Source organism: Peromyscus maniculatus, chromosome 10 (genome assembly GCF_049852395.1).
Source record: "Peromyscus maniculatus bairdii isolate BWxNUB_F1_BW_parent chromosome 10, HU_Pman_BW_mat_3.1, whole genome shotgun sequence".
In the NCBI taxonomy this organism is placed as follows: domain Eukaryota; kingdom Metazoa; phylum Chordata; class Mammalia; order Rodentia; family Cricetidae; genus Peromyscus; species Peromyscus maniculatus.
In genome coordinates this window covers 92323827-92349635 of record NC_134861.1, presented here as the reverse complement: position 1 = coordinate 92349635, position 25809 = coordinate 92323827, and the positions used below count along the sequence as shown (strand labels likewise).

Sequence of the window (25809 nt, the reverse complement as noted above, 5' to 3'; positions counted from 1 at the left end):
TAATGCTTTCTTTCTTTCTTAAAGATTTATCTATCTATCTATCTATCTATCTATCTATCTATCTATCTATCTATCTATCTATCATCTATCTATCTATCTATCTATCTATCTATCTATCTATCTATCTATCTATCTATCTATCTATCTATTATGTTTACAGTGTTCTGCCTGCATGTGTCCCTGCAGGCCAGAAGAGGGCACCAGATCTCATTACAGATGGTTGTGAGCCACCATGTGGTTGCTGGGAATTGAACTCCGGACCTCTGGAAGAATAGTCAGTGCTCTTAACCTCTGAGCCATCTCTCCAGCCCTATTAATGCTTTCAAACTGACCACACTAAGATCTGTGGTGAGAATGCATGACAAGGGAGCCCAACAGGAAACCTAAGCAGAGATAGTGGCTTTCACATTTGGTCTTTTGTGGTCATCATTTAACATTTGCTCTGTGTGTGTGTGTGTGTGTGTGCATGCCTGTGTGTACAGGCACACACATGTGGCAGCAAGCGGTGGGGAGAAAGGAAGAGAGTATGTGGGTTTCTCGTGACACTTGACTCCGGCTCACCTTGGGCTATTAATTCTTTGGTGTTTAGGGCTGAGAGTCATTCATGTCTTTAAGTGATTGCATCATTCGGGAAAATGTCCCTGGCTTCAAATAGAGTCCTTTATGAGCAGCCCATTCATCAGTCCGGATCCTGTTGATGCTGGTAGCACTGGCTGAAAGCGCCTCCTCAGAAGAGGCCAGGGGTGAGAGCACCCATTCAGCTTCCCTTTCAGCCGGGGGCCAGCCCCTTTATGCCTGCGTGCATTTCCTTTGCTTTACAGGGACGTTGTTTATTCAGTAGAAACAGCATGTGGTAGAGCGGAGGCTTAGGTAGGTGAGGCTGCTTCTCTCCGCGCCATATGTCTCCTGGAGGTACCCAGCCTAAGCTGCAACCCTGTAGTGAGAGACGTAATCAGACAACAGTGTTGGAGCATTATGAACGTGTCAGGATGATGAATTTACTGTAACAATGTCACCATTGGCAGCACGCGCAATGCGCTGTGTCTCAATCAGTCATTTCTCACGGTTTTGTATTGTGTACAATCAGGCTCCACCCCCCCCCCCCCCCCCCGCACCCCTCTAAGTCTGAGGGATGCTTATAATGGTGGCAGTCAGAGAAGCGGGAGTGCAGGGTGATTTTGGCTGGGCTAATTTGAGTTAACTCTTGGCAGGCGGTAAGGGGCTATAGCATATGTGTGTAAGATAAAAAATGGAATCCTTCATAACGAAGTAGTCATAGCAGGCCGAGTAATGCTTGTCTGAACATGTCAGATCCCAGTTTCTAGAATCCATAAATGCCACCTTATAAGTAGAAAAACAGCAGCCACATGCAGATGTAGTTATGCTAAGGAGTTGTGCTGGAGAGCAGCGTGGCCCACGAGCTAGTAGTGTTCTGCGACTGAGCCGCTGCGGAGCCTGCTGCCTAAGGATATTGACTGGCATGTGGGGATTGTCTTGACACACCCAGGAGGGCTCTGAACATACTCACAGTGTCCTGAGAGAGAGACAGGGGAGACTGCACCAGAGGAGAAGTGACAGGTCACAGTGTCCTGAGAGAGAGACAGGGGAGACTGTGCACCAGAGGAGAAGGGATGGGAAGGTGGAAGGAGAGAGAGTCATGGGGGTGGTACATGGGGTTTTAATTTTAGTGTAGTGTAGTTGAATTGGTTAATCTTTCTTAAGACTTACCTTTTGTATCTTATTTAAGAGATGTTCTCTACTCTTAAATCCTAATGGTACGATCTATATTTCCCTTCAAAATATTTAGTTTTTCATATTTAAGTTGATTATATGGATATTAGATTTTAAATATAGAATGAGTGGACATCTTAATTGTATATACTATGTTATACATAAATTATAAATTTCCATTTGGAGTTCATTGTTTTAATGTTATTTAATAGTATTTTGTTTGTTTACATACATGAAGTATACATGTATATATGGGTATATAATCATATTGTATCATACGTGTAGTATCTATTCTAGTCCACTGGTCTGTCTGCCTCGGCCCTTGCTCACACATTAAAAGTTAAATAGCAGTAAGATGATACACAAAAAGAGTACAATCCTCTTCCTTCTTTACTATTTCCAAAATTGTTTTGGCTATCTTTGGCCAGTGTGCTGGTTAGTTTTTGTTAAATTTACATAAATTGGAGACATCTGGGAAGAGAGAACATCCATCAAGGAGTTGTTCCTATCAGATTTGCCTGTGGGCATGTGAGTAGGGTATTGACTTGATTTATTATTGGCAGTGGGGGGGCTCATCCGACTGTGTGCGGTACCCCCCTTGGACAGGGGGTCCTTGGCTGTGTAAGAAAGCTGGTCGAGTACCCGCAGGAAGCAAGCCAGTAAGCAGTGCTCCTCTGTCTCTGCTTTAGTTCTTGCTCCAGGTTCTGTCTTGAGTTCCTGCTCTGGCTGTTCGATACGACTGAGCCACGAGCTGAAATGAAGCCTTTCCTCCCTTAAGTCATTTTTGGTCATTGTCTTTAGCATAGCAACAACAATAACAACAACAACAACAACAACAACAAAACAAATGAGGAGAGCTGGGACTATATTTTTGCAAGTTTGAACATAATTGAGAATGTATTATGCACATAATTTTATAATCTGCTAATTTCCTTTAACTTGATGACGTAAGTTTTTCAGTGTTAGGGGCCCAGCACCGGGCATCACAAACGCTAGGTGATTTAGCACTGAGCCACATCTCCACTCAACCTAAGACTCTTCAAACACGCTTAATGCTCTTGACATTTAAGACAGTTCATAGTATTTCCTTGTGTCCTGTATCAGGTTTTTTTTTTTTTTTTTTTTTTTTAAAAAAAACAAACTATACCCATATTGAATGGTATTTATTTTCCCCCCAGGTTTCCTAATTATAATAAACAGTGGCATAATTCTGTTTTTTAGGATTATTGCACTAGACCGTATTCTCAGAAATGGAAGGTAACTGATGGTATTTGCAATAGAACTTCACATACTCTTTCGAATTTTTGAGAGTGCACATAAATTTAACGAGGCCTTCATTAGCAGTGGCTCCTCCCAATGAGGACAAGCTCATTATATTTGATAATTTTGCCCGGGGAGTGTTTTTAGTATTGAGGAAGGAGAGGGCTCCCAGAGGCATCCAGGGAGATGTTTGAGGGGGGGAAGCGGAGGGGCGAAGCTCTTCTGGTTTGGTGTCGGGATCGAGGGTATTTCTGTCGACTTCACTTACTATGCCCTTGTTTCTCCTCATCTCCCCTGATCCCAAATGCAGATTTTAGGACATGGTGGCGTTTTGACGGATTATTTAAATGCCAGTGAGGCGGGACCACATTCGCATTGTTTATAATGACTATCATCAGAGGCAAATTCGTTTAGTCTGTCTCAGTTTATTCTTTTTTGACAGCTTCATGTTTATTTCACATCGCAGAGGCTGAAAAGGGAAACACGTATAAAAGGGAACTTGTTTTGTTATCACTCAGTCATGTTAATAGCAAGCATGGCCAGGAATATGTTCAGGAACCTGTTCTCTTTGCAAAAGAAAGCTGAGCACAAAAAACAAAGCTAATTACAGTATTTTTTTTTTTTTAGAAGTTTTGCTTTACTATTTTTATTTCCCACGTGCTTGTTCCTTCTTATTATTGATTACTGTTTATTATATTTGTATAGAAAGGAAGATGAAGAAAAAGATAAGTCCTGGTTATTGCAGACCGTTCATATTGCTTGGCGCTTAGATTCTACTGTCTGCAATCCCTTGAGCTCCAACAGTGGGCTTTGATAACTGACAAGTCTTTACCTATTACTTCCTGCAATTTCAAGGTTAAGAATACTTTTAGTGTGGGCTGAAAAGATGGCTCTTCAGTTAAAACCACTCTTTGCTCTTGCTGAGGATCCATGTTCGATTTCCTGTATCTACATGGTGACTCACGACCATCTGTAACTCCACTATGAAGGGATCCAACACCCTCTTCTAATCTCTGAGGACACTAGGCATGCACATGATATATAGACATAGATGTAGTCAAAACACCGATGACCTTTTCTGTTCTATCCTATTATATGTTTAGTTCAGGCTCTGTCTCACTGGCTTTTAGCCAGCATTTCTAGGTAATGCACAGAAATGTTGGTAGTATAAACTGAACACAGCAAGTAAGAGGGGAATCTGCTCATAGGAAACATGTTATAATTCTATCCCAATTATCTAGCCCCACCAAGGGAATGTGAGTGCCTGCCTAGGCACTGACATTGACTAACACAGGAACACAGCCATCATTGAACCTATATCAACAGGAAGCAGTGGGGAAATGGAACCAAGACCATTTACTCCAAAGTCTGCCTGCCCTTGTATCCTGGCACTACTCTATGCTAGCTGCTTCCTCGTCTATATATTGAATTCGAAAGATTGACTCAATGTATCAATTTTTTTTGGCACAGGTAAATACTCAGTAATAGGTAATGATGATTAGTTTGTCTCTAGAACTTTGAACAAAGCTGAAAGGCAGTGACCACACTGAGTATCATGGAGATGTCCCGGGCCTGTCGATATTGAAAGAATTCTATGCACATATTACAGGTTGGGTTCTCTGGGAAGCAATTTCTAAGGGGGAAGTCAGAACACAGGAACAGTTATGAGATGAGCACTGTGAGGGATGTGGTTGTGAACTTGGCTGGACACACCTGTAAGGAATTTTCTTGATCAAGTTATATGAAGTGGAAGGTCTGCCCTAACGTGGGTGCTGCTGTTCAGTAGCACCAAGTAGGTCCAAGGAAATGGAGGTAAATTATGCAATTGTATTTTTTGAAAAAGATTTGCTTTTTAGCTGCTTGTCCTTACATTATGCTGGCAAGTTCATATATCCTGTTCATGTCTTGCTGCTGGGATCATTTACCCTGTTCATGTCTTGCTCTTGAGTTCATCTACTCTGCTCATGTCTTGTTGTTGAGTTGATCTGCCCTGTTCATGTCTTGCTGCTGGGATCATTTACCCTGTTCATGTCTTGCTGTTGAGTTCACGTACTCTATTTATATCTTGCTGTTGAGTTCATCTACTCTGTTCATGTCTTGCTGTTGAGTTAATCTACCTGATTCATGTCTTGCTGTTGAGTTCATCTGCTTCATTCATGTCTTGCTGAAATCATCTACCCTGTTCATGTCTTATTATTGAGTTCATCTACCCTGCTCATGTCTTACTGTTGAGTTCATCTACCCTGTTCATGTCTTACTGTTGAGTTTATCTACCCTGTTCATGTCTTACTGTTGAGTTCATCTACCCTGTTCATGTCTTACTGTTGAGTTCATCTACCCTGTTCATGTCTTACTGTTGAGTTCATCTACCCTGTTCATGTCTTACTGTTGAGTTCATCTACCCTGTTCATGTCTTGCTGCTGAATTCATCTACCCTGTTCATGTCTTACTGTTGAGTTCATCTACCCTGTTCATGTCTTACTGTTGAGTTCATCTACCCTGTTGCTGCTGCTTACCTTCTCTCCTGACTTCAGAAGCAGCTATTTCAGTCTTCCAATATGGACTGAAGACAAGTCCTCCTCCGGAATCCTCTGGGCCATCAGTACTAGCCTGGGACTGTTTTCTGTGGTCACACATGTGAGTCTCACCATGCCTTGTTCTTGTCACTTTTGCTCAGGAAGTATTCAAGTCACTTCCAGGCTCATCTAGCCTCCTTTTCCTCTCCATTCTTCTCTGTCTTCCTTTGTGATATTTGTCTTTCTGAGTTTGACTCATTTGGCTTAACAAGACAATCTGAAGTTCTATTTCCCTGCAAGTGACACAATCTAATTCTTCCTTATGGCTGGATAAAACTGCATTGTGTATAGACCCCACACTGTCCCCACTCACTCATGACTTGATAAGCTTGTAGACTTGTTCCAGATTGAGAATAAAGTTCCATGTTATAAATGCTGCTTCAACAAACATGGATAATCTGTGACATGTTGACTTAGACTCTTAAGAGTATATTCCAAACTAACATGGCAGAATCTTTTGATAACTCTGGACTTTAGTTTTTGAGGAAACTCTAGACTGATTTTTTTATAGTGGTTGCACTGATTTCCATCTCTCCAACAGTTTATAAGAATTCCCTTAGCATCTTCACAAAAATTTACTGTTCATTGTTTGATGATGGGCATTCAAATTAGAGTATGATGGAATCTCAAGGTAGTTTTGATATTTATTTCTGTGATGGCTAAGGACACTGAACATTTTAATATCTTTTTTTCAATACTTGAACTTGTTTGCTGCTTTATTGGCTGGATAGTTGTTATTTTGGTATTGAAGTTTTTGCACTCTTTATAGATTCTAGACACTCTCTAAGATGTATAGTTGGCAAGGCTTTGTCTCTCATCCTGTAGGCTGTCTTTTCACTCTACACATTGTTTCCTTTGCTTTTGACTTTGTGCCACCCAGCTTGTCAATTCTTGGAATTGTTTCTGGAGCTATTGTTCAGAAAATTCTTGCCTATACCTGTGTCTTAAAATGTGTTGCCTCTGCTTTCTCCTAGAAATTTCAGGGATTCGGGGACCATTTGTTGAAGAGACTGTCTTCTTTAATGTGTATTTTTCACATTTGTCAGAAATTAGGGGCTATAGTTGCATGGGTTATTTCTGCATCTATTCTGTTTCATTGGTCTGTATAGACATGTATAGATGACGCTTTTGTGCGGTCTCATATTTTTGTTACTATGACTCTGCAGTGTAATTTGGAATCGGGCACTATGGTTCCCATAGCACCCCTCCTTCTGCTCAGATACTTTGGCTATCTGGGGTCCTTTGTGATTACATTTGTATTTTTATTCTATTTTGGTGAAGAATGGAGTTTTGACGAGGATCACATTGAGTCTGAGCACGATTCTGGTAATATGGCCATTTTTCATATTTCTAATTCTAGGATTCATGAGCATGGGAAATCTTTACATATTCTTGTATCTCTTTTATGTGTTTTCTTCAGTGTTGTGTAGTTTTCACAGTAGAGGTCTTTGTTCTCTTTGTTTAAGCTTATTTCTGAGTATTTTAGTTTCCTGGGGGCTTTTGCAAATGGGATTATTTTACTGAAATCTTTCTCAGCATGCTCATTATCAATTTCTAAAAAACTTACTTGCTATTGTATGTTGATTTTTTAAATTTAATTTAATGGTCATTGGTGTTTTGTCTGCATGTCTGTGTGAGGGTGTCAGGTCCCCTGGAACTGGAGTTACAGACAAGTGTGAGCTGCCATGTGGGTGCTGGAAGAGAAGCCAGGTCCTCTGCTGAGCCATCTCTCCAGCCCCCCATAGGTTGATATTTTGATGGAAATATTTATCAGATGTAAAGGTTTTCTGGCCTTTCTCTAGTCTTTTAATATATCACAGATAGGATTTTAGATGAGACAGGACAGTGAAACCAAATGTATAGTTTAGCTGGGGTTGAGAAATTATGCTTCATAATATTAAGTCTTTGTATCTTTTCATCATGTATTTGTTGAGGTTTTCCTCATTATGATCATATAGCTGAAGAAATGATTTAATGAAGTAAGTATTTATTCTAACTCACAATTCAGCGATACAGTCAGTCATTGCGGGAAAGTCATGGCTGTTCCCAGTGACCTACTTCCTGCTGTATCTACCTCCCAAAACAGTATCATCAGTTGGATATGACTTGTTTAAACACATGTACTCATGGGAGTCATTTCCCATTCAAACTGTAACATTTCTGCCCTCATCCTCATAGGCTAATATCCACCTCTAGATACAGATGCCTTCAGTTCAACACTGTTCAAAAGTTCAGTATTTCTTCTTGAGACTCAAAGCAATAGCTTAACTGTGAATCTTTAAACAAAACAAAACAAAAAACAGTTGCATACTTCCCATGGCCAATGATACAGGATAAACATTCCTACAACAAAAGGGAAGAACAGGGAGGGGAGGACCCTGACCGTGGTAGTCCTCTATAGTTCCTGCCTGGATCAGATGGCACTGTATGCTCTTGTGGAGTGTGCCAAGTACAGAGAACTCTGCTTCAAACACCTTCCTCCAAGGAGTAGGGTAGCAAAAAAAAAAAAAAAAAAAAAAAAAAAAAAAAAAAAAAAGACAACTGCCAGAATGCATTCTAATGGAGCTAGGTTGTGAAGCCAGGTCGGGTCCTCCAGACAGGAAAGCAGCCCGGGAAGGGCTGGAGCTGCAACTTCCTAAACCGGAGCCCACCACAACCCCGCCTCCAGGACTCCCAGCCAACGGCAAAAGGAAGCGAAGGCTGAGGTTGTTAGTATTTCAGCAGGACGTGAACCAGGGGTTGCCTCTCACCCAATGCCATGTGGGAATGCCGATGTTTCGCCCTTGACCGGCTCCTCCCACCTCAGCTTTGTCCCATCTCTTCAGCCCGTCAGTGGGGAGACCTGGTCTGGCTCGCAGATGTCCCACACACGGACCTGTGGGTATAGGTACTCTTTTGCTGGATCTGGAGGATGATCCCTTGGCCTCAGCTCTTCCAAGTGATGACCGTGGCACCCCTGTTGCTACCCTGCCAGCAGATGTAGTGTTGGAAGACACCCAGTCTTTCTCACAGCCCTTGGTTGACTGTTCGCTTAGTGTGTATCACTCTCTGCCCAACCCTTCTCACACTGGGGTTGAAGTGCCTTTGAAAGCGTTGTGGGCCACAGGACACGGAGCCCTGGGTCGGGGCTACAGAACCCAGAAGCAGAACTAGCTTTGGTACCGCTCTTTACCCTTCTCTGACTACAGCCTCAGCTTCCAGAACCAAGAGAAGCGGCGGGACCCCAGGAGGCTGCTGAGGCCAAGGAACGAGAAGGAGCTTCAGGGCGTGAGGATATTTCTGGCAGGCCAGCAAGTCCAGAATTAGCTTCCAGGACCTGTGACTTACTCCAGGCTGAGCAGCCACATCCGTTTCTTGAGCTGCCCTCTCACGACCTGGAGTTGCGGTCTTACCTTCAGAGCCCCTGGGGAGTCTGCGCCAGCCAGGCTTCCATCTAGGACCCGAACTCAGGTCCTAGGCACCACTCCAAGACCTCTGCAGGGCTGGATGGAGCCACTACATGAAGCTCCTTAGCTTCTGCACTAAGAGCTTGTGGAGAACACTCTTGAGGCAGAGAAGTGCCTAGACGAATGCCTTCGGTGTCTTTGCAATGACCTGGAGGTATTTGCCGCTCACACTGGCAGCAAGACCGTGAAGCCAGAGGACTTGGAGTTGCTGATGTGACGGCAGGAACTAGTCACGGATCAAGTCTCATTGCACGTGCTTGTGGAGGGGTTCCTGCCCTTGGAGCACCGGCAGTTACTCGTCCCGGTGCATTGGGTGGCAATTCTGTCTTCCCTGGCCGACCGTGGCCAGGCCTTAACACTTGCTCTTTCTCTACCTTGGATACATTAGACCCACACAGTCATCAAAGTCCCCTTCTCCTAGCACCAATAAAGTTTCACAAATGGGTAAAAACAAACCAAACATCAAACAGAAAACAAAAAGGAAGAACATGAGGGTAACATGGGAAGGCCAGACCAACACGAGATCAAACCCCAGCGAGGCCAACACCAAACTATAGCTCGGTGTCTGGCATCTGGAGCGTCTGACGGCACCAACTGTGATACAGCGGGCTGGGGTAAGCCTGCTCCATCAGCTCTCTGAGCTGCAGCATTTGAAGCCTCTCTCACGGGCCAGCTCAATTTACTGTCTTCAGCTTTCCTCGGCAAATGTGCCGTGGCTTTGGAATAGCTAATACTCAGGGGTCTCCGTTACAATCTAGGCACTGTCTTCATAGCTTTATGCATAGCCCGCTCTAGGAATCAATCCAGGGAACCCGATTTAGCTTCAGAAGCTTTCTTGAAACTTGGTGCAAGCCTCTAAGACCCACCTCCCCTTACTCTTGCATGTTTCATGACCACAAAACTAGTACCATAGGGATGATGCCAAGTTCTACTGCTCAGCCCCCTCTGACTACAGATATCCTAGCCTCTACGCTCCTTTTAGTTGAACCTTTGAAAATATTCTCATCAGTGTCCTTACTGGAGGAGGGCACCATGGAGGCCCCCTGTTTAAGCAATCACTTTTCAAATGAATTTGCAGGCAGAGTCTTGTCCTCAGGGTACTTCTTCATCGCCCCACTGTGAAGTCTGAGTGTTCTCCTTGATGATGCTAATCTTACCAACAGTTATAGCCACCATATTTGCCTGTTCTCAACATTGGCTGGCTGTAACCTCCCCTTCTCTCCAAACTTTGTTTTTTTTTTTTTTTTTTTTTTTTTGTATCTTTTGGATCTTGCTTTCTGCAACTCTGGATGGAAGTAATAATCACCATAGAACCTGGGTATTATTCTGTCTTGAAATTTTCTCTTCCAAACAGCTTGGTGGATTTAGCTCAGCTCACGTTCTCAGGACATGGGCAGACACAGCTACATTCTTTGCCAGTCAATTACACAAATGGCCTCTAGCCCTGCTCCCAGGAGGCCTTACCTGGCTCCGAAACCTCATGATCACAGTCTCTCCTGTAAACGTTTGTGTTGGCATTCTGGTCTTTTAATATCATTTTAGGACCTCTCTAGATCACAGCTCCGAACCTCAACACTTTTCCTGCAGACCAGTTCTGTCACCAGCTTTCTGTGTTATTTACTTTTCTTGTGGCTGTGACCAAATACCTGGTGGGAAAAAATGTAAGGAAGGAAAGATTTTGTCAGGCTTACAAATTGGGATCACAGTCCACTGGGGTAAGAAAGTCACGGTGGCTGGAAGCTCCGTGGTGACAGGAGTATGTGGCATCCTATCGACTGTCAGGAAGCAGAGACCAAACGGGAGTGGAACTGGGCTGTAGACCTCCATTCCTGTCCCGTCAACCTACTTCCTCCGTCTAATCTCCACTTCCCAAAATGGTGTCAGTGTCTGGGGACCAATGTTCAGACAGACGAGTCTATGGGGAAATCGCACACTGAGACTGTGCAACACCCCACTTGGAAATTAGTCCTGGTCTGGGGTTGGATGACATTGATTTTAGTTGTGTCCGCATTTGAACCAAATGTTAGAATTGTAAGTGTTTCTCTGAGTGTCAGGGGGCTTGATATGCAATCAGGCTTCCTGCATTTTTTTCTTCTTCATCCTAGAAAAATGTCATTCCAGAGCTTACTTTCTATTCCAATATTGTGAAGACACTATTTTCATGAAGCTCTTTTACTTAGTAGGCAGAGCCCATTGTGGATTATATCACCATTGTCTTTATCATCTTATTGTTTTTACAGTTATTGTCATCTGTATCATATCATATTATGTTATATTACCTGTCAATTGCTCTGTCCTTGCCAAGTGCTGTCATACAGTATACCACTAAATCATCAAGATGATTTATTCTTCCTGCCTTACCAAACCTAGAAAATTTAGGGTGTGATATTTTTGGAGATAAAGTAATTTGGAAACAAGCAAAATGTTTAGAAAGCAAAGGAATTTGGAAACAAGCAAAATGTATTGAAAGCAAGCCATGTTGGGTGGTTCACATTTGCGTGCTCAGCACTGGGAAGGCTGAGGTAGGAAGAATGCCACAAATCCAAGACCAGACTAGGCAAAGGACCGAGATGCTGTCTAAAGCAAAGTAGAAATGTAAAGACTGACTAGATGTTTAATAAATTATTTAGAAGTAATTATATGTACAAGTCCTATTCTTTAGAGAAATGCTGGAATATATGTAGATGGAATACATGTCTTGGTTACCCCTCAAAACAACAGAGAGAGGAGTATAGGGTTGTAAATACGACAACACTGGCCACAGGTTGTCAGTTGTGGGAGCCAGTATGTAGGAGAGAGATTCTTGCCTGTGTTTCTACTGGCTTAAAATGCTTCATATAAAATGTTTAAAAAACACAGAAAGTATTCATTCTCCTTTAAAAAAACAGTTGTACTAAACTGAAAATGGCAGAGGAGTGAAATGAAATTTTTTGAAGCAGACTCCAACAAAAGACCTCTAGCGACCACTGTAGGTATGTTGTCAGCATTTGGACTTATATAGTTAAGAGCAAGAGAGGAGAGAGAGAGAGAGAGAGAGAGAGAGAGAGAGAGAGAGAGAGAGAGAGAGAGAGAGAGAGAGAGAGAGATATATGATATTTTGTTCTGTGTGACAAAAAAATGTAGCATGTTTTCAGTCTTTTCACTTTGTAATATTAGTGTTCTGTTTCCTGAGAAGTTGAGAAGTGTCTCCAGGATTCTGTGATGTGTGTGCATGCATCTAGATGTACACACAGCTTCTGATTGCACTGGTTCCTAATGATGCTTTGTATGTGAGCTGTTTTCATTTTGTAGTTTATGCATGCGCATTGTGTCGAGTATTTCTTTAGCGCCGATGAGACAATAACTCATCGCTATTATGTGATGTTCCTCTGGAATTATTCAACCTTCCACAAGGAAATGAGCGAGGTTATAGGATTACACCAAATCCTATATCCCTTTTCTTCTTTGCCTGTATACATTCATTATACTTGAGAGACAGATGAATGAAGCTGTGGGTACCTTAGTCTTTAAAGCTTTATTACAATTTAGAAGCATTAAAAAAGAAAAGAAAATGGAAAAATCTTATCAAAGACTAGAAACGATCATCATATTGAATAGCTGAATTTTCCATTTAATGACAATGAAGTGTAAAGATAGGCATTGTAGAGATATGAATTCATTACTGGTATCAGAATCCTCAACTCCAAAGCATCGAACAGAGCTTTTAAAGACTCTGTCAGAGTACAGAATTGACAGTTGAGCATATTCCTGGAGAAGATGAAATGGGTCCAAGGCTTTCCAATTCTATTTAAACTACATAGGCCAGGTCCACAGCCTAGTGCTCACTCCCAATTTCAAGGCTGCCCTTGTTGCTGTGATTACTGCCTTTTTTTCTGGCCTTCAAAATATGGATGGACCAAAGATAAGGCCAGAGAGCACAGAGCTGCTGTGGGAAATTCAGACACTGCCATTTTCCCTCAAATCCTATCCGCTCCTTCCCTGGAAGCATCACCTTTCAAGATGTAGGATTCAACATTTGTGACACAGCCTTTGAGCTCCAGGGAAAGATAAGCCCCCTCTCCCCCGACCCCTCTTTCACTGTGCTTCTGAGAAACACAGCGGTGACCCAGTCCCCTTTAGACCAGTTGCTGGAAGGACAGTTATGGGTCATTTTCACAGATGCTTGCTGGGAACTTGGGGCAGAATCATTGCTTTGACTCTAAGAGATCCACAGGATAGATGCCTGCTCTCCATGATAGGTTTATGACGTTAGATCTGAAACTGCCCCTGCTTGCATAGAGTAGACACATGGACAGAGATGAAGAGAGATGAGCCTGAACTCCATCACTGCTTTTCGAGAGGTGAGCTAATAAATTTTCTAAGTTGTTCTGCTAAATAAGGCAGGCTGCTTCTTGTAGCAAAAGTTTGTCCTTCCTGACAGAGAAATGAGGTCCCCTTCCAGCCCAAGTGGCTCCTAACTGTGTGGACTCTCCACAGAGTCTGGTTTAGGTCCCTTGGTCTATTTGACCTTATAGAGAGCTACAGAGATGCCCCTTCAGCGTTAGAACTGCTTTCAAACTGTGGTTGTGTTCCTCAGGCCACGATTTATAAGCTGTAAGCACTCCTCTGAAGGCTGCCCCTGATTGAATGGGTCCTCTGGGAGCAGTTTGATCAGACTTTTGCCCCTGGGTCCAGAAAGAATCTGTCCTGGTCTCTCTGATGGTGTAGAATGCAAATGCAGAAGTGTTTCTCTCATACCCAAGACAATGTTTACTGAGAAGTCTGTCTCTCCATTTGGGGATGCTATGAGCCTCAGGAATGTAGTAAGAATTCAGCTGAATATGGTAAAGCTATACCTGGAAAAATCAAGGCATTCTTCCAGAGGAACCCAAATCTCAAAGAGTATTTGGTGTTATTTGGCTTTTAATATATCAGCTGTTTCCTGCTATGAATTTCTTGTGTGCTCTCATACCTTCCCCAAGAACTTCTAACAGTGTGTTTTATCTGATATAGTTCTCTAGCATTCAAAGTCAAAAGGTAGACAGGACAAAGCATTTCAAACCAACCACTGAGTCTCTTGAATTAAGGTAAACACCCTTATGGAGACACTACCTGTCTCCTAGGCTTAGGAGACAGGTGAACTTAGGTGCATAGCTTTGTTTCTTGTGCAAATGAAGCTCAGAGCCTCCTTTCTCTCACAGCCCAAATGGTATTCCAGAGCAATTGACTCAGAACAAAAGGGTTTTTTGCATACCAGGTGCAATGTAGCTTTGAGGCAGGTTTCCTAGCTCTGAGCAGAGTTACCCCGCCCTGCCAGAATTTGGTGGCACAGGAAAAGAGAGGCAGTTTTGTTTTAGTGACTTATAGACTCTTTTACCTAACCACCTGTAAGACTGTAGTTTGAGCACATTTATGATAAACTCACAACATTTCACCTAACCACTTATAAGAATATATTTTGAGCACATAAATTCCCTTTCTGACTTATTCCAGGCCTTATCTGACCCCACCTCCTCTATTCACTCCCCTTTTGGGTTGCAAATGAAGCTGGCTATCACTGCTCTTGTGGGGACCTTGGGAGCCTGGCATGATATGGTAAGGCTCAGGTTTCTGGTAGGGCTGAGACCAATTCTGGGAGAGGAAGGGGAAGGAACCAAGATAGAGAAGAATGAAGATGAAGCTGAGGACAGAGACGGAAAGAAACTTAGAGTTATGAGAGGACAGGAGGAGAAGGGCAGAGAGGAGCAGAACGTGAGAACAGAACTGAAGCCGTGTAGAGAGAGATCTGACTCAGAAAAATAAAGCAAGTGAACTGAAGAATTTCATGTACATAGATTCATTTAATATCATCAAAGATTAGATTATCAGCCGGTTGTAGATTCTTCCTGAACCCTGGGAGAGGGCGATCAAGGGGCTGGACCCCAATAGTCCTTGTTATGGGGAGGCCTGCTGGGCCTTTGTCAGATGAAGGTGGAAGCTGTTGTGACAGAGGAAACTCGGAATGCCTCGGTCAGGCATGGTAGTAAAGCTTGCATCCTGAGTGATTTCCAGGTAGGGCCGGTGAGAGAGGCTGAGATGCACGCTGAGGGTAAGATAGCTAACACAGGTTCCAGTGTATAACAGAAGAACGTTTATAGTAAAGGGAACCGAGGCACAACTTACATCACATGGACAATGTAAGCTGGAACTCAGAGTGTTTTCTTTAAATTGTATTGTCAAGATGTAAACAGTGATTTTTTCCCCTTTGGAACAGGACACTTGGAAGTCATACTTTAGCTATGACAACTTAAAGAAATGGTATTTTAAAAAGCATTCTAAATACTAAGTGGGTTTGTAGGCATGTACACACACACACACACATACACACACACACACACACACACACACAAACACACACAATCATATTTCCCTGGTGGTCTTAGACTTCTTTGTTCTAAACTTAGCATCTTCCCCTCCTTGATTTTCTATCAGTCTGACATATAAAATATTTGAAACACATTTAACATTTGTACTGTAGTCTCTTGGACGGTGTCAATAAAGATGGCATTTATTCCGCTGCAACAGCTGTGGCAGCCCTGTTGCCCGTCTATCTTCCAGCCTGCAGTCAGCATCTGTCTCTGCTTGCACCTGTCCTCCTGAACTTCTTCAGAACTTCAAACACCGCTTTTCTCGGCTTTAGTCTCTAGACTCTGTTATCCTTCCTTCCGGCTTTGGTTTCTTTCTATAGAGTAGATTTTGGATTTTTTTTTTCTAGAAAAATCAACCAGGCCAGTACCGGACTCTCTCATCTTTCTGTTACACACATTGACACACGGTGAGGTCCAGGGGCTGTGCTTGCATTTTGGTGAACTTGTTCTAGGAAGGCACGCACACCGGGTGTGTTAGGGGTGACATCAGAGCCCCAGCAAGCACTGTCAGCCGACAGGGGGACAAAGGAAACCCGAGAGAAAACCAAGGAAAAAAGGGACAGAATCTAAGAACTATTGGGTTAGAATCCTAGAGATTTAATTATTGATCAGGCCACTGGAGAAAAAAAAAGATTCTCATGTTTAAACATCATGTTTAAAATAATTTTTATTCATTCATTCATTCATTCATTCATTCATTCATTCATTCATTTATTCATTTATTTACTTCAGATGAGGTCTGCCTGAAAATCCCTGTCCCTCACCCTTAGCTTCTTTATGCCTGGAATGTAAGGGTGTGCCCCCAGGCTTCATATTTAGTTTTTAGGACAATTCTTGAAGTGACCACCATCTGCTCCCTCAACGTCAATTCCCTCTGCACAATTCTGCCACTGAAGACCTTGAGCAGAGGACTGGGCTCTCCACTCTGCACCCTAGGACCATCACTGCTGTCAGAGGAATGAATCGGGATCTTTTCAGAATAGGCTGGAGGACAAATAGCAGAGAAATCAATCAAAGAATGGTAGGATTTACGTCCTAGACAAGAGCTGTTGAACCTTAGGGCTAGGGCTGTAGTAGAAGTGGAGAGCCTTGAAGTGTATTCTAGTGATTTCCAGGTAGGGAAGAAAGGGAGTTGCTTTCCCGAGTGGGGCCTAGACAGAAGGCAGAATATATGGGGTGAAATGTTGACATTTATTTTGGACATGTTGAATTTGATGAGCCCAAGGGATATTTACTCAGAGAGTTTTTCAGTGTTTGACTTAGGCAAGTCTAGGAGGCAAAGAGGGAGGGGTAGTTAAGGGAGTTGTTGGTGTGTACACAGTGTAGAACACACTCTTGAGTATGAGCTCCTTCTAGGAAAGCACACACCCCTGAGGGTATCAGCCGGTGATGGCAGAACCCTGGGCAGTGTGGTCAGGTGACAGACAAACAAGGAAATGAGAGAAAACTAAGCCTGGGGTGGGGGTTCGGGGGTGGGAGGAGAGAACCAGAAAACTGTTGGTTTAGAATCCTGATGATTTAGTTATTTATCAGACCAAATGTAGTTCTTAGTTGGGAATACCATCCTTTAACAAGGACAGTGACATCCACAGTGTGTCAGAAGAAGGAAGGCTTCCCTGTGGAACAGGAGTGTAATTTTAGTTCCACAAGGAATAAAGAGGTTGAGTCAATATAAACAATAATTTGACAAGCGTTTGAAAATGGAATAGGTTATCTTGTCTGGAGCAAGCACCCCTTAATAGAAAATGTTTCTGCAGAAGGGGATACGTCTAGTGAGGTGTAGTGAGACAATGTACCCTGTCTGAGGAAGAGACTGAATCACTCAAACAGCAAGAAGTCAGCGGTGCTGAGAGTTTGTCGCCATTCTCTCTCTGACCTCATATATAGGGCATGTCTTTTCTGGAACAAATATGCTTATATAGATTCGTGATCAAGTCCTTCATGAGCTTCAGCTGGACAGAAGGTTGCAGGACACCAGAGGACGTCTGTCTGGGTGGCCACAGAAAGGACAACAGTGATGTTCAGGCGCGAGCTTGAGTGCAGGTTTTTTTTTTTCAGAAGTAGGGAAATAGGAGGGGGAAGGAGGGAGGGAGGGAGAGAAGGAGAGAGGGAGGGAGGGAGGAATGGGAGAGGTAAAGAGAGATTAGATTGTCCTCAAGTAGAAGAAGGAATATACTTTTTGCATATTCTGGAGGTCTAAGGTCAGTTAATTTTCTTGTCATCAAGATGGCATTTAAAAATTTTTGAAATTTATTCTTTGACAATTTCATATGTGCATACAGCCCCCTACCCCCTTTAACTGCTCCAAGAGGCTCTCTGATACTGCATTTGCCTCCAACTCCATGTCACGCACACGCACATGCACGCACGCACACGCACGCACGCACGCACTCACACTGAGTCTAATTAGTGTTAGACGAGAGCATGGACAGTTACCAGGGGCCACAGCCCTAAAAAAATCCTGCCTCTCCCTTTCCCAGCAGCCAACTGCCAGTAGCTCTTCAAGGAGGTCAGCAGTTTAAAAAGCCTCATATCATGTTTCAAGAAGGTTTTTGTTTGCTTTCTCTCCCTCCTAGAGGACACAGTTTAGTGGCTGGTTGGTCTTCCGGGTCATCCTGACATTCCCCTGCCTCTGGTGGATTTTCCCCTCCAATGAGAGTAGGAGAGGCGGCAAAGACAAGGAAGGACATGCTCTGCACTTGTTGACGGAGAACATTGTTACTTTTACAGAGCATGAGTTAAGGGTCTGGATGTGTTTTTGTCCCCGTGAGAGTCCCTATTCTGCTTTAGAAGGAGTGACATTTTATTCTGTAGCGGCTCTAAGTGAATGTGACATGAATCCCCGCCAGGTTTATGAAATTTTATTGATAATCCCTCTGGGAGACAGTGTCTCAGTATCAAGTCAGTTTTGTGGCCTTGAACTGAGGCAGTTGACATAGCACCTCATGGTGAGAATAGGAAGGCACCAAGTCCCACGGGTGTCACCAACATTCATATGGAAAGGCTGTGATGGAAAATCAGTGCTTTGCTTCGGCATTGAAAGTCCAGACCACACCAGATGATTAGGGACGAACATTTTGTTTTCCAACACTAGAAACAGGACATGCCCTCCTCCCCTCCCCCACTCCCTCCCCCTTACAGTCTGGACTGGTGGTCTACCATGTTTCTGGTGTTGAAAGCCTAACAGTGACTGCTTAAAATCAGAAGTAACCTCTTCATTCAAAGTCATGTCTCCCAATGCGTCAGTGAATCCTTTCCCGACCATTTGCTGTAATAAAGTTCCACACATGTGACACTTCATCTCCCCCTTCCCTGGAACACAAGTATTCCTCAGAGACAAAATCTTGGAGAAGGTTTTATGTGTGAGTCTAAATATGGGAGGTGTTCTCAAGAAGTCCAGTAAGGATATGGGAGAGTGAACTGGGGATGCATATTGGACAGGGTCTCCAGAGGAAATGAACCAATAGTGTGTGTGTGTGTGTGTGTGTGTGTGTGTGTGTATTTTATATGTGTTTGAATTAGAGATATATGGTTTATTGACTGGCTAGTTATGCACTGGCTACCTGAATGCTGAAAAGGAAGAGAACCCAGTAACTGCTTAGCCCTGGAGGTGAAGGCCTCTGCCCTGGAGGTGAATGCTCTGCTGTCCCAAATAGGCGCTGGAGCAGCCTGGAGAGCTGCTGGTTGGTGTTCAGCTCAGGCTTGGAGTCTGAAGAAGCAGGAGTCTGACAGTAGTCGTGCAAGAGGGAGCAGTGGCTTCAGACTCACGTGCTCAGACGGAAGAGCAGGCAGGCACCCAGTTCACATTACTCCTTTCTCCATCAGTTGGAAGATGCTGGGTACCTTGAGGGCACATCTTTCCCGCCAGTTAATCTTTGAAAACGACATGCCCAAGCCAGTCTCCTAGCTTGCTTCTACATCCCATCAAGTTGCCATTTAAGACTAAGCATTACAGGAAGGGAAGTCAGCTCAGAGAGTGTCATCTAGCAGGTCACAGGCATCTGGGACCAAGTCCTGATGGGGACCTCAGGAGGTCTACCTTTGACATACCTCTTGGTCTATCTGATGCATAAGGAAACTGAGCTGTTCACCCATGGGCTCTCAGTCTGGGGGGAGGGCTGCTGCGTGTGGTTGAGGTTTTAATTTCTCAGCACTTCATTATCTGTGCATGGACAAGCATGTCCTAGCAGCCAGAGGAATATCTCTGGGCTGCCTCCCAGCTAAACCCCTGAGGCAGTGGATGAGTCGGGAATACTGTGGGATTTTGAGGAGGCCTTGAGGTTACCTTCGAGAGCCAGGTTGTTGAACTCTGAGCCATGTAATGGAATGTGGGTGCTTGAAAAATTTAGTAACAAGAAAAGGTTTCTGAGTGTGCAGTGCCCCCGGATTAACTCAAAATCAAGCACAACCCAGCCAAGATGTATTTGTCTTTGTTTAATCGAAGCTACTGCTAAAGTACATTGCACCTTCCTCAATTTTTTTCTTGCCCCTCACTGTTTTTCCAACTTAAGATTGGAATATCATTTTAATTAAAATAGTCTAGCTCCCTTGAGTCTAAGTTTGAATCCTTCAACTCCTTATTCTTTTTTTTTTCCAAGACAGAGTTTCTCTGTATGGTGATATTTTATTTGTACTGAAATGTGATTTTAATTGTATGTTAATAAATAAAGTTGCCTGGGGGTCAGAGCTATTAAAACCATAGCAAGAGCATGGTGGTGGTGGCACACACCTTTAATCCTAGCACTTGGTAGAAGAGTTAGGTAGATCTCTGTGTGTTCAGGGATACAGCCAGCTTTGGAGACATACACCTTTAAGACCTGGAGGGTGGTACTTACAGGCAGTGACGAGGCAGTCATGTGTTTGGGTTTACAACCAATGAGAAGGCAGAACAGAAAGACTATTTAAAGACAGACACACAGGAAGTAGCTCTCTTTCGGGGAGGTAGGAGCACTGCAGGAGGTAAGATTTTAGCTCTGAGCTCTGACCTCTCTACTTTCTCTTTTACATTGGTTCTGTGTTTCTTAATTTAATAAGACGGTTGGTTACATCTACATCTCTGTGTAGTTTTGATGCCTGTCCTGGATCTTGCTCTGTTGACCAGGCTGGCCTTGAACTCACAGAGATCTGCCTGACTCTGCCTCCTGAGTGCTGGAACTAAAGGCATGCGCCACCACTGCCTGGCTCAACTCTTTATTCTTAATGTTTTCCTTTCATTTGTTTTTCTGTTTTCTATGGATATTGCTCTGTAAAATAAAATGCTGATTGGCCAGTGGCCAGGCAGGAAGTATAGGCAGGACAGAGAAGAGAATTTTGGAAAGTGGAAGACTGAGGCAGAGAGATGCTGCCAGCAGTCGCCATGAGAAGATGTTAAGATACCAGTAAGCCATGAGCCACATGGCAACTTATAGATGAATAGAAATGGGTTGATTTAAGATATAATAATAGTTAGTAAGAAGCCTGCTACAGCCATACAGTTTATAAATAATATAAGCGTCTATGTGTTTATTTTATAAGTGGGCTGTGGGACTGCAGGGGCTTGGTGGGACCTGGAGAGAAACTCTAGCTACGTCTATTCCTTGATCCTGATCTACCAGTCCTCTCCCACCTCATACCTGTCTTCTTTGCCTCCTGCATTTTAAAACTTCAATCAATAGGCAGCTATAAATGAATTTTGTTGGTACATGGTTTGTGTGTAGCTCCAAGTCTTTTTCCTTCTATTCATGGTATTAATGAAGGGTTGACCAGATGGGACATTTTCAAGTTCATTTCTAAAATTTCTACCTTTGAATTTTTTCTCTGAAGTTCATGACTCAACTCATTTTTGTTGACAGCCTTGCTCATGACTCTAATCATTCTGGCTGACAGGTTTTAGTTTGGCTTCTAACTGGAGACGTCTCAGTTCACGTCACAGAACTACATCCTGTTTTAAAAACTAGTGATGGGACAGCTGGAGTGACTCCTCAAAGTAGAGGGGAAAGGGGTGGGAATGAAAGACATCTTCCGAGTGCAGCAACAAGGAGGAAAATTGAGATGTTTGTTTGTTTACTTACTTACTTACTTCTGAGCCAGGCATATCTGGTTCAGAACTTAAAAAGCTTTTAAGAAAAGGTGGTAGCTCATACCTTTAATCCCAGCACTCTGGAGGTAGAGGCAGGTGGAACTCTATGAGTTCAAGGCCAGCCTGGTCTACAGAGCAAGTTCCAGGACAGCCAGGGCTACACAGAGAAACCATCTCGAAAACAAAAACAAAATCAACAACACCAAAAATCAATGCCCTCCCCCCCAAAAAAAAAGAAAAAAGAAAAAAAAAAAGAAAGAAAAGACAACCCAGGGGCTTTTGGCAAACTGGGTGAGCATCATCAGATAACAGTTCCAGCAAACACTTCCTCTTATTTTGTGGGCTGCCTCTTCACTTGACTAACAGTACCCTGCACTGCACAGACAGCTCTGAACTCCACGAGGCTCCATTCATCAGTTAGTGGCCTTATTGCCCGAGCGACTGGCACACTATTTAGGAAGCTCTTACCTGTGCCTGTACTTTGGCGTTCACTCCCTGCTTTTTCTTTGGAAGTTTCAGGTTTTGTGTTGCAATCCTTGACCCAGTTGGAGTTCCTTTTTGTGCATAGAGGGAGAGAAGGCTCTAGATCCTTTCCTTTACACATGGAGAATCAGTTTCCCCCGTACCGTTTGTGGAAAAGGCTGCCTTTTGGCCCTCTTGTCAAATGTCAGGTGGCTCTGTTCTACCCCAGTGACTTACATGTCTGTTTTTGTGCCAGACCCTGCTCTTTTTATCATCACGGTTCTGTAGGATTACTTGACGCCAAGAAGGATGATCCTTTTGCACAGTGGTTCTCAATCTGCGGATCACGACCCTTTTTGGGGTTGCATGTCAGATATCCTGCATATCAGATATTTATATTATGATTCATAACAGTAGCAAAATGACAGTTATGAAGCAGCAATGAAGTAATTTTATGGTTGGGGTCACCACAACATGAGGAACTGTAGTAAAGGGTCACAGCATTAGGAAGGTTGAGAACCACTAGGCTAACAGTATTATTATTATTATTATTATTATTATTATTATTATTATTATTTATTTGCTTTGGCTATGTGGTGTCTTTTGTTTTTCCATATTTTGGTTTCCATTTTTGGTTTCTAAGATGTTTGTGTGAAGGATGAAGTTGCGATTTTGATTGGGATTGTTTCAAGTCTGTAGACTGCTTTTGGTAGATTGGCCATTTTTACAAAGTTAATTTTGCCCATCCAGGATCATGGGGAGGTCTTTGCATCTTCATCTTTTTATTTCCTGTATTTCTTTCTTCAGTGCTTTAAAGTTTTATTTTACAGGTCTTTGACTTCCTTGGTTAAATTTGTTCGACGGTATTTTGCTTCTGAGGCTAGTGTGACTGGGATTGATTCCCTGGTTTCTTTCTCATTGTGTCATTGGCATCTAGGAAGGCCGTTCATTTTCATGTTGTTGTTGTTGTAGCCTGCCACTTTGCATCAGTTCTAGGAGTGTTCTGCTGTAGCCATTAGGGTATTTGATGCATAGAAATAAGGATATTTCATTTCTTTTCCTATTTGTTCCTTTTTCTTTTGTCTTCTTGTTGAGTTGCTCTAGCCAAGCCTTCAAACACTATGGCCAAGAGTATTCCACGTTTTCCAAATGATACAGGGTATTGCCATTCCCCTTGGCTGCCTAGAGGATGAGGCCCCATTGCTAGAGACACCACACCCCTTGGTTGCAGATGCGCTGGAGCTGACATGGAGCTTCTTGCCTTCACAGGCCTGGGAGGTGCTCTGTTATCCACAGTGTTACCCAGATGTGAACCCTGCAAACGATAATGCCGCCCTGCCAGGCAACATGTGCCCACTGTCACAGTGGTGGCACATCTGTTAAATTCCATTTAACTTCTGAATAACTTTGGGGATGCCTATAGTCTGCTGGTCATTCTTGTATAGTAACTGGGTAAACTAAGGTTGGTTTTCTAATAACCTTGGGCCTCCCCTCTTCAGTTTCATCATGCAGTGGTGTGATAGGTCCTTGTTTAAATTCCTCTGTCTGTGTCTGAATATTTTTCTTATTTTCATTAGTAGGTTTTTCTGAGGCTTGTATCTTCTCAGTAAATTTTTCATATTTGGCACAGTTATCAAACTGCTTTTTAAGGGATAAAATATGAATGACCAAACAGAGTAATTCTAGGCAGCATTATGTCAAGCTCAGCTAACTTGGTTATCCCTTCATTTATTTTTTCCATGTCCAGGCCATCCGTTGTGGCCCTAACTCCCTGCGTTGTGATTTTTCCCATTCTTAATGTGGGAAAGATTTTTCTCTGGAATTCCCAGGTATCTTACCAAATCTGTTGCGGTGTTTGCGGCAGTGGGGTTGAGGCACTCAGGATGTGTGGCAGCAGAAGCCTGAGTGGGTGCTGGAGGAGCACAAGCAGGTTTGGTGTAGGGCTGTGAGGCACTTGGGGCCAGAGGGGCAGATGCTCAGGAACTGCTGTGGGAAAAGCCGCCTCAGGAGCGGCTGTGGCAGCGAGGGGAAGTGGCAGCTCTGGAATCAGTCATGTGATCTCATGCCACGCTTTGGATGCCACAGGTGGTTTTTAATCTCAGTTGTTGTAGTTACCAATAAGAACTCAGGAGTCAGATATTGTGGTGAAAATCTGCTAGACCAGAGAAGCCGAGAAGCAGCCAGCCAGCTGATCTTCCTTTTTGGTCAAGGACCCAGCAAGAGAGCGTCTCTCCTTCTGTCCCAAACCAAAAAGGCCCAAGAATCTCTTAAGTCAGTCCCTACGCTCTCCTGTGCATCTCTCTATCCATCTTCCTAGGCTCTCCATATTCTCTGTGGCTAATTCTTGTCAACTAGTTGACTGGTTCTGCCCTGCGATCCAAGGTTAATTTTATCACCACAGTCTCAGAGTTTCACAGTGTGATCAAATATCCCACAACCTCTCTATCTTCCTCTCCCCCTCCCTCCCTCCTCCTCTCCCTCCTCCTCTCCCTCCTCCTCTCCCTCCTCTGTGGAATGATGGTATAAGAAGGCCTCACACAGCATGTTGATATCTGAACACTGAGCTATGAGTAGATTTCTTTTCATTATACATTATCCATTCTACTCTATTCTGTTACAGTACACAAAATGGACTAAGACAGGAAGTTTGACAAGATTTTAATTGTTATAGGGGAAGGGAGACATCTCAGTGGATAAAGCACTTGCCATATAAGCATGACAGACAGCCCATCTGTAATCCTAGTGTGCCTGAATCAGTCCCATCTGTAATCCCAACACGTGGGGGCGGCAGAGACAAGGGACCCTCCAGGGCGAGTTGAATAGCTAGACTAGCTGAATTGAAATTATCTGGGTTCATTCAGAGACTCCACCTTAGTAAGTAATATGGAGAATGATTGAGAAAGAAACCCAGTGTGCTGGATAGTTTTATATCAACTTGACCCAGCCCATTGTGGGTGGGACCACTCTGGGCTGGTGGTCCTGGGCTTTACAAGAAGGCTGAGCAAGCCATGGGGAGCAAGCCAGTAATCAGCACCCCGCCCCCCATGGTCTCTGCATCAGCTCCTGCCTCTAGGTTCCTGCCCTGACTTCCTTTGATGATGAACTGTGATGTGGAAGCTTGAGCCGAATAAACCCTTTCCTCTCCAAGTTGCTTTGGTCTGGTGTTTCGTCGCAGCAACAGTAACCCTAACTAAGACACTCTTTTACTTTATTTTATTATTCATTACTCTATTTCACTTAATGGCGTATTTTGGGTTGCGAGGAACTATGTAGCAAAATCATGTGCAGTGGAGAACCACTGATCTGACAATCCTGAGTGCTTTTCTGCTTCCATGCATGGAACATTTCACTCCATGTAGTGAAAAGCACGGAGTTTACTTGCACTGGACCCTGCTGGCAGCCGCAGGGTCCTGTCTGTTCTTCTGCTGTTACAAAAAGTGCTACAGCAAATGTCCTTATACCACTGAGAAAGTTTCCACTGGGCCTTTGAGAGCATTCCTAGAAGGGGACTATTTGGGCCAATGCGGAAAGTACAAAGCTCATTCTAGAGCTAACCCAAGGCCCACTTCTTAGGACTATGTGAACTTGAGTTTCCCACCTGTTTTCCTGAGCCTTAACATAGGGCACACTGCTACACATTTGTAATTTTGTCTGTTTTTACAAGACATTTTCTTTTCTCTGTAAATAGTATCATTTGGTCACTTTTCTACTTTATTTTCATACTCTTTGAGAGTCTTCTACTTATTAGGGATGGGGACATGTTACAAGTGGCTTAATTGGTAGACCTCCTACTACCATCCCTGTTTATTATTTGATTTTTCTAATGCTAATTTTTATGTGAATATTTTTATTTTTATGTGGTCAAATTGATCTCGTTTCCTTGATGACTT

At 43.4% G+C, this 25809-nt stretch overlaps 1 pseudogene; it reads left to right on the top strand.

Moving 5' to 3' along the window:
* Positions 1-8126: 8126 nt before the first annotated feature.
* The window catches only part of LOC102926383 (centromere protein T-like), a 66763-nt pseudogene continuing 49080 nt past the window's right edge, over positions 8127-25809 (top strand).